Raw genomic sequence first — 9,744 nt, forward strand, 5'->3', positions numbered from 1 at the left:
ATAGCACTAAATGGTTCCAATCTTTTAACTTTGTGCAAGCCTTTTGAATAAAAAATATTCTCCTTGTTTTTATTTGCATTTACCTGACTGAATATCTTTTCAAATGTTTATTGTATATTTGCATCTCCTCTTCTATAAGTGATTATATCCTTTGAGCATCATTTTTCCCCTATTCAGTCCTTTGCATTTGTCTTTTCTTTAGTTATCTTTTTTAATTTTTAAAAATACATAAAAGTACAGAGAACAATATAATGAACCCCATTTACTTGTTACTCAGATGTAGTATACCAAGACTTCCATACCTGCTGCAATGGACTGAACATTTGTGGCCTCCCAAAATTCATATATTGAAATCCTGCCCCCTAATGAGATAGTATTAATATTAAAAGGTGAAGCCTTTCGGAGGTAAATAGGCCAACATGAAGCCCTTAAGAATGGGATTAGTGCTATATCAAAGGGACCCCAGAGAGCTCTCTCAACCTCTTTCTGCCACATGAGGACACACGGAGGAGCTGGCAGTCTTTAGCCTGGAGGAAAGACCCCAGCAGAACCGAACCATGCTGGCTGGCATCCAGATCTCAGACTTCCAGCCTCCAGAACTGTGAGAAACACAGTTCTGTAGTTTAATACATTGACTGCTACACTAGAAAAAAAATTTTTTCCTTGGGGCCACAGTGTTTTATTACAAAAATAGAATTGAAAACTTTGAAAACAAAACTACAATAAAGAAATTAAGTGAGGTGGCGTTAATCAGGAATGATTTGCAAAGGAGGTGGGTTTATGCACTAGGTTTGAAACTACTGATGAATATGGATTAACAGATCAAAGAAAGGGCTTTCACATGTGTAGGAATGATAAATTCTGAAATCAGGGGGCTATTTCCTGGAAATGGTCAAGTGGATGGGAATAAAGTGGATGAGGTAAACAGGAGATGACAATCATTTGTAAGGGTTTATTTCTTAAACACGGTGGTAAATGAATGGGTGTTCATCATACTATTCTGTATACTTTCTATACCTCAATATTTCGTAATAAAATATTTTTAAAAGAGAGAGAGATTGGTCTTTCCAGATGGGGGAAATGCAGCAAGTGGGACACAGAAGCAGGGACAACACACGTCTATTCTGGAGATGTTTCAACCAGCACCCTCATGTCTGGATGGAGCACTCAGAGACTTCCACAAAGCGATCCGCTGCCATTGCTCCCTCCCTAAGCAGAGTGCATTTTGAAAGCCGTCTTAGGCCCTCACTCTTATTTGACTCAAGGCTCAGGACCTCTAGAAATGCCCATTTCCTGCCTTCTTCTAAGATGTGCTCCTGTGGTCTGTCCATCTTGCTTGCTGTCGGACACCGAATGCCGCCCTAAGTATCAGCACGTTTGCTACTTGTGGGATTCGGTGTTTAAACAAAAGCTTTGTGCCCTCCCAAGTGATTGGTCCCCTGACTGGCAGCTGAGGTCCGGGGCCCCCTCCCAGGCCCTCTCCAGCTGCCCATGGCAGGGGCAACCCTGAGGGGCCAAGTGAGCTGCCGAGGTTCAGGGCTTGGCCTCCCCAGGCCTTGCGGCCAGTGCACAACAATAAACAAAAGCAGCAAATGAATCCACGCAAATCCCATCACTGTGGCTGCACAGGGCCATAAAAAGGCCATAACTCGAGGTCCCATGTGCGTCACCAGCAAACGGGGTTTCAGCAGCAGCTGGCACGTTGTGAAGGAGGATCCCAGTGAATAGATCCTGTCAGTTGGCGCAGCCTGGGTGCCAGGTGTGACACCCCGGGTTTTGCTGCAAAATGAGGTGCAGGGAAGTGCTTCGGCAGGGTGTGGTGGAGCCCTCCGAGAACCGCAGCGTGCCTCTGTCTGGGGCCAGAACTTTAGGCCTCCAGGCCAGCCTCGCCCTGGGCCAGGGCCTTGGGTCTGAGGCGCTGCACAGTCTACATTATCTTTTTTATTTCAAGTTGTCCCTTCTCCTGGTCCAGGCTGAGTTCCCTTAGCCGCTCCCCCAGGCACGTGGAGGAGCCACAGAGGCGCCTGCCATTTCCTCCTGGTCAGCTAACCTGCGACAGGTAGCTCTAATTGTTTGACACATGCACATAAACATTACCATGCAGGGCACTCCAGGGTGTGTGCGCATGTGTGCGTGTGCGTGTGCGTGTGTGTGTGTGTGTGTGCATACGTGCGTGTGTTCTGTTTCTCCTAGCATCTTTTGACCCATTCTTTCAGGTCACTTGTCCCAAGTTCCTGGTTGGATGTGATGGAGAGAGCCTAGGAGGTATCCGGGTGGGAGGGCAGCCAGGTGTGGTAGGAAGGCTGAGTCAGGAGGCACAGATTCCTGTCCTGACTTCTCCACTGAATCAGCCTGTGACCTTGGGGAAGGGGCACAGGCCTGTTCCCAGGGAAGCAGACTCTGAGCAGAGCTTTGTGGGCAGGAGGTTGAAAGGGGGGCCCTCTCAGCACCAACACCGGTGGGCAGTGGAGACAGCAGGACTGGGCGGAGGAGGAAGTGGAACTGCGACACAGCCACCACAAAGGGATCCCATGGGAAGCTCAGAGTTGTCCTGAATTGTGACAACAAGGCAGACATGTATGCTCCTGCATCGAGCAGTCTTTGGATGCTGCTCACCACCTGGGAAGGGTGCAGCACCCTACGCATGGCGGCTCTCTTCAGGCAAGGGCAATTCCCAGACACGGACTCAGCTTTGCACTGTTGGCCACCAGCATTCCCCACAGCTGGGGAAATGGAGCTCGGGTGCTAAAGGGGAGGGGTGGAGCCGGGCAGGGCCCCACAGCATCCAATTCAGCAAGTTACTTCCCCTCTCTGGGTCCCAGTTTTCTCACCTGTAAGAGGAGTGACTAGGATGAGCTCTAGGATCCCTTCCAGCTGCAGGGCTGGGATCCCCCCAGCCACCCTCTGCCCCTACCACCACCCCCTTCCTCTTAAGCTACGCCTAGTTCAGCGTCCTGCCCTTCTGAAATGTTTGCAATGACTCCTCATTGACTACGACACAGTACAAACTCCTGAAGGGACTTCAGCCTCCTTCCTCGTGACTTACCCACGGTGAACATGGTGTTTCTGTCTCACTCTCCCCTCCGTTCCTCTGCTCTTGCAATAAGGATGTGTCTGTTATGCACTCATGAGCAGGGTATAGCGGAAAGCACTTTGGAACCAGACTGGGTTGGAATCCAGGTCCAGCTCTCATGAACTATGTGACATTAGGCAGGTCACTTCAGCTCTCTGAGGCTATTTCCTCATCTGAGGAAAAAATGTAGTTATTGATGTCTTCTTCCTGTGGTTGCTGTGAGAAGTAAACGAGATAACGTGGGTCAAGAGCCCAGTGCAAAGCTCACTAGAGCTTGATCAGTGTTAGTTCTCTTCCCTCCTCCCTTTGTTGAAATAGCTGAACCTGAACATCATCACCCCATAACTCTGGGGCTGGGCCTGGCAATCTGTGTGTTGCCCCAGGTGATTGTGACGCTGGCTCAGGTTTGAGAACCGCAGCGGATCGGGGCTCATCTTGGACCGAGTGCTCTGGGGTCCCCTCCACTACCCTCTCCCCACCCGAGAAGAGGGAGGCGTGACAGCAGGAGCCAGACAACTCCAGAAGAGGTTGAGCTTTTGCCAGGAGGCCTTGGGAGTGACCTGTGCTCTTTGGCAACTATAGGAGCCCTGGAGCAGGTGGCTGAGTTCTGCCCGGGGCCTGGCCTCACTGAACTAGAACCTCCCCCAGGTCACGGGGTGCAGTCCCTGCCTCTGCGTGAGGCCTCCCAGCACCAGAGACACCTGAGCTTCAAGCCTACTCAGTGCAGCCCCTAAAGCAGTGGTTCGCAAAGTGAGGATCTCAACAGCACCAGCACCCCCTGGGAACATACTAGAAACACAAATTCTCAGGCCCCACACCAGACCTGCTACAGGTGATTCTGATACAGACTCAAGCTGGAGAACCACTGGCCTAGACTTTGCAAACTAGTTTAACTTCATCTGCTTTTTAAACTTTCCCATCCTCTAGCTACTTCTTCCTTACTACCCAGAAGATAAAAAAGGAAGACAAAAGCATGTTGATGGAAGGACATATAAAGCCACGTTTCCTAAGTAGAGGAAACGCCCTTTCCACTTCGCTGTTTGCATTTATCTGTTCTGAGCAGTCATTTCGAATGGGACCTGTGGCTGGTCTCTCTTGATTTGCACTCAATACCAATTTCTCCAGTGGTTGGTGCTACTGGTAAAAGCTTCAGCCCACAAAACAGAGCATTCATAATTTAATATAAACAAGCATTGTGAACAGAGATTTAAGCCAGCCACTGGTTTAAATTTCATTGCAGCCACTGGCTTGGTGCATTTTACAGCTCTGATTTCAGTTCCAGTCGTGAAGACTCAGGAAAGGCCAACAGATTTCTGAACATAAACAAAGGAAACAAGGGGCAGAGGTGGGGGAGGTCTGCTCCCAACTGGCAGATCAATTAGAGATCTAAATAGATCTAGGGAGTGTTAAAAGAAAAACCTTAGACAAATTATATTTAAGAGAGTTTAACTGAGGAAAGAGTAATTTACAAATCGGGCGCTCCCCCCCCACAACCAGAACAGGTTCAGAGAGACTCCAGTGCTGCCACATGGTTGAGGAAGATTTATGGGCAGAAAAAGGAAAGCGAGATACAGAAAATGGAGGTGAGGTACAGAGACAGCCGAATTGGTTACATCTACAGCTGCATTTGCCTTATTTGTACAGGTTTGCACAGTTGGCTGCCTGTGATTGGCCGAAACTCGGTGATCGGCAGGAGAGTAGGTTAGAGTCTGTTGACACATCCACTTAGGTCACAGTTCAACACGTATGGAGAGCCCTTTAGGCCGAACTTAAAATATGTAAAGAGGCAGCTTTAGGCTAACTTAATTTAACAGGAGCTAACTTAGGCCATTTTATAGCGAGGGGGACCGGGGACTGTGCTAGGACATGACTGAGCTGTGGAGCCCTCACTGGGGAAGGAAGGGCTGGGGCACAACAGGGCTGGCTGAGGGCCTGCATGGGGGACACTGGACACAGGGGGCTCTGTGGGAGAAGCCCAGGGAGCACAGCGGGGAGTGGGGGGGGTTCAGGCCTAAGGGCTGAGGGTGTGGACTGCTAAAGGACTTCCCTTCCCAGCCAGGGCGGGGTGGGAGTGGGGGTGGGGGGTGCGGGGGTGGGCAAAGGCTTGCCCTGAAAACAGAGGCAAGAGACTTGCTGCCAGTCCCAGGAACAAAGTGTTAAATGAGAGTCTCCTCCACTCCCCTCCCAGCGTCCTTGCACCCCAACCAGCCCTGCCTGGGGCTCCTTCCCTCTGCCCAGTAGACAGGGGCCAAGCCGGGCTCCAGACTGCGTTCCTCCAGCTCAATGGCAAGTGCAAGACCTCCCTAAGGAAAGCCTCTCTCCCGCTTGGGTTTTGTTCGTTTTTAAAGGAACTCTCCCTTTCTCTTCCTAGGGTCTCAGTAGGGGCCCAAGTGGAGCTGTCCTGGGGCCTCGGGCCTTGGCTCAGCACAGAGCACGTGGGCTCAGTGGTTTCTGTTTCCCATCTTGTCACGTCTGGGCAGCTGCCTCCTGGCTCCTGCCTGACAAGGATCTCAGAGCATCTCAGGGGGAAGGAGAGGGAAGCTCCAGCCACCCCGAGGCATGAGTGAAGGGAGGGGGGTTGTTGCCGTGGGGGGAGGTGTGCCCCAGACCAGGCAGCAGCCTGCTATTAGCACACCAAAAGCTGGCTGTCCCTGGGAATCCCTTCTCTTGGCGCCAGCCGGCCCAGGTGCCAGCCTTCGGCAGTGAGTCAAGATGTGTTTCTCTGGGTATGCGGCGTTCAGAGGGCAGAAGGCGCTTGTCTAACCTACACACAAAGGACTAGATGAGTAGCTTGTTAGTGCACACCGGCCGCAGAGCTCATCCCAAGCGTGTGTGTGTGTGTGTGTGTGTGTGTGTGTGTGTGTGTGTGTGTGTGTGTTGCTTGTGGGGGGCGCACCTAAGTGGTATGGTACATGGTTTGTATGCATTTTTCAAAAATCATCAAATGGTACACTTAAAATTTGTGCATTTCATTGTGTGAAAATTTTACCTAAAAAAATGAACTAAGAAGAAACTTTGATCTCTAATGATATACATGCTGAAGTGTTTCAAAGGAAGTGTCCTGATGTTTGCAACTTACTTTGAAATGCATGAAAAAATTAGATGAGCTGATGGATGGATATAATAATGAATAAATATGTGATAAAGCAAATAAAAAAATGTAAATTTTAGCCTCTAGTTTGTGTTTATATGGATGTTCGCTGTACTTTTTAGAAGTCTGAAAATTTTCCAATAATGACATATTGTGGAAAATAATACTGTATTTGGCAAGGAGGTGTGGAAATTAGTATCATTCTTAAAATTCTAAGCATGCAGTGGTGTTAGACCTTATCATATCTGCATTCAATCCACCAATCTGACCTCTAGGGAAAAAGATCTTCACAGACTACTGTAAACTCAACCAGGTAGAGGTCCTAAATTTCTGCCACTGTGCTAGATGTGGTATATTTGGAGAGCACATTAACACAGCCTCAGGTATACAGCATATAGCCATTAATTCGGTGAATGTGTTTTTTTCCATACTATTCAGGAAAGAAGATCAGAAACGGTTCAGATTCAGCTGGAACAGACAAGAATATACATTTGTAGTTTTACTACATGGCTATATTAACACTCTTGCCCTCTGTCAAAATGTAGCACGAAGAGACCTGGATATCCCACAGAACATCACAATGATCCACTGTATCAATGAAATCATGCCAACCAGACCAGATGAGCAAGAAGTGGCTTGCACATTGATAGCCTTGGCAATGCACAATCTCTCACAACATGGGACATAAGCCTTATGAAGATTGAAAGGCCTGACACGTTAGCACATTTTTTCAGGAGGACATTGTTTAGGGACATGCTGAGCAATCCCATCCAAGGTAAAAGACAAATTATTGCACCTTGCACCTCTCACCACAAAGAAGGAAAGTGCAACATCTGATAGGCCTCTTCAGGTTCTGGAAGCACTATATTCCTCACTTGGGAATACTGCTCTGACCTATGCACTGGATGATGTGAACAACTGACAGCTTTGAGTGGGACTCAAAATAGGAAGTGTTTTGCAGCAGATCTATACTACAGTGCAAGCAGGCAGGCTTCTTGGGCCATATGACCATAATACCACATAGTATTAAAGGTAGCGGTGGTGGGAAAATATTCTATGTGGAGTTTATAGCAAACCCCATGGAATAATCACAGTGCAGACTGCAAGGCCATGTCATCTTCAGAGGAGAATTATATGCTTTTGAAAAACATCATCCCATGTGCTTTTGGGTCCTGTATAAGTGGAGCAAGCTGACAATGGGACACCATGTAAACATATGGCCACAACTGCTCATTATGTGTTTGGTTCTGTCAGACCCACCAAATCCTAAGGTCAAGTGGGCCTAAAAAGAAGCTATCATAAGAAAGTGATAAAGCCACACAAGCTGGACCAAAGGACACAAGTAATGAAGAGGTGACCCAGTCCTCCACATTATCCACCACTATTACACCAGCACCTTTGCCTAAGCTCACATTTATGGTGTATGGGAACATCCCTCGTGACCAGCATACAAAGGAGGAAAAAGCCTGAGCTTGGTTCATGGACAGATTGCCATGGCATGCCAGTGTAAGCCAAGACCGAATGACAGCTACATTATAGCCACACTCATCATGGCCTTGAGAGAAGATGACAGATAACTCTGAAAGGCCACTGTAGCTGAGACTGTCCTTTTGACCGGCATCACAGATCAATTTCTCCCTCTGCCGACTGACTCCTGTTTCCTTCCTCTCTTTTCGGTGGATGTTGATCCAAAAGTTACTTCTTAATTAACGTCCTGTGCATTAACACCATCTCAGACTGCTTCTTACTGTGACAATACCCATTTTTCTTTTCCTTCTCAATTTGTAAGATCTCTTTGTATATTAGGAATATTATATGTAGCACAGATATTTTCTTAGTTTGTCTTTTGTCTTTTAACTTTGTTTACAGTGTCTTTTGCAAAACAATTCATTTTTGTAATTGAATCTGTTAATCTTTCCCTACATCTACCAAAAGATAATGACTGTGATGTAGAAGCATTAACCTGAAAGGAATCATAGAATATTGTTAAGAGATAAAAGCAAGTTGCAGAATAATGTATAGGGCAGCACTTATCAAACTCTTCTGATTATAGGACTAACCAAATTTCTTCTTGGAAAACTCAGATTCAATATGCCCAGGGTGGGGCCCAGGAATCTGTATTTTAACAAATACTCAAGGCAATTCTATGATCAGATAAGTTTGTACATCAAATATCACTCCATTTTTGTAAAGAAAAAAGGAACTCTGTGTGTGTGTGTGTGTGTTTGTACATACTATATGAGTATAGAGAAAAGTGTGTAAGGATTCATACCAGATTAATATTGGTTACCCCAAGTAAATGGAACCAGAAGAAATGAAAAGATTATGTGTTTATTTGTATACTTTTGTTATACTTATTACAAGGGGCATGGATTACTTATTACTTTTTTTTTAAATTCAGTAAATCTTTTAAGCCATTTTTAAATTGCCTTTTTTTCGTTTACAAGAATAAGATAAGAAAAAGAAGCATTCAGGAGAGCTATCTTAATTCTTGGCTAAGCATTCCCTGCCAACTCCACCACAGCATCAGCAATTTCCCCTATATTAAGAGAGCTAAAACCTGGCCAATGGTTGATGAGTTTTACACCTATGTGACCATGAAATAGTTAACCGAGTTTCTATGTTGTTAAAATTTTGGTTCACACCAAAAATAGTTTATACAGGTTGTGTAACAGCTGCTGTTGCAATTATGTCTAATGGAAGGTTTTGATTCACACCAAAAACACTTACATGTGTTTTGAGTGGCTAAAACTTCTGGTTTCCTAGGAACTAACTACACAAGTCTCCCCTGGGGACTCTGAAATCATCCTTCTTACTCTTGCCTGGTTCACTGCCTTGGAAACATTCAAAACAGATTGCTGATCTGCTTCTAGGCACTGGGATTATGAGACTTGCTTGTCCCTTTTATTGAGAAAAATGTTGTTCTGATTACACAAGTAATTAAAAGCTCACTGTAGAAAATTTGAAAAAAATAGAAAAGTATAAAACGAAACAGAAGAATCACTCATAACCCTTCCACTCAGAAGCAACCACTATTATCCTTTTGGCATATTACCTTCCAATTTTGTTTCCAGGCACTTTTTGCAAAGTTGAGCTCATCCTTGACATATAATTTCATATTCTGCTTTTATCATGCAATGTGACAAAATAAGCAATTTTTTATAAACCATGCTCTTATAACATTCCATTTTATTAATATATAGATGCTCTCTGGTTTACTTTACTATTCCACTTTTATTCACATTTAAGTTGTTTCTGTTGGAAAAGTAACATTGAGCTTATATCTTTGGGAATAAAACTATCTGAATTTGAAAACATCTCCTGTTTGCTGGTGGTAGTGTTTCCTAACAGCTGTACTCTAATAAGGTATTCATAAATTTTCACCTTGTAATCGTCACAGTGAATTCCAGGATATCTTAGGCCTGCCAACTAAGAGGCAGCTCCCCTGAAAATAAGGGACAAGGATACAAGTGAAATCATAGCTTCAATGACAGAAAGGACAAACATCCTAAAACCCAAATATACTGAACTTCCAGAACAGTGACAACAATGGTATGCATTATATTTAGCCAAAACTCCT

This window comes from Lemur catta, chromosome X (assembly GCF_020740605.2).
Source record: "Lemur catta isolate mLemCat1 chromosome X, mLemCat1.pri, whole genome shotgun sequence".
NCBI lineage: Eukaryota > Metazoa > Chordata > Mammalia > Primates > Lemuridae > Lemur > Lemur catta.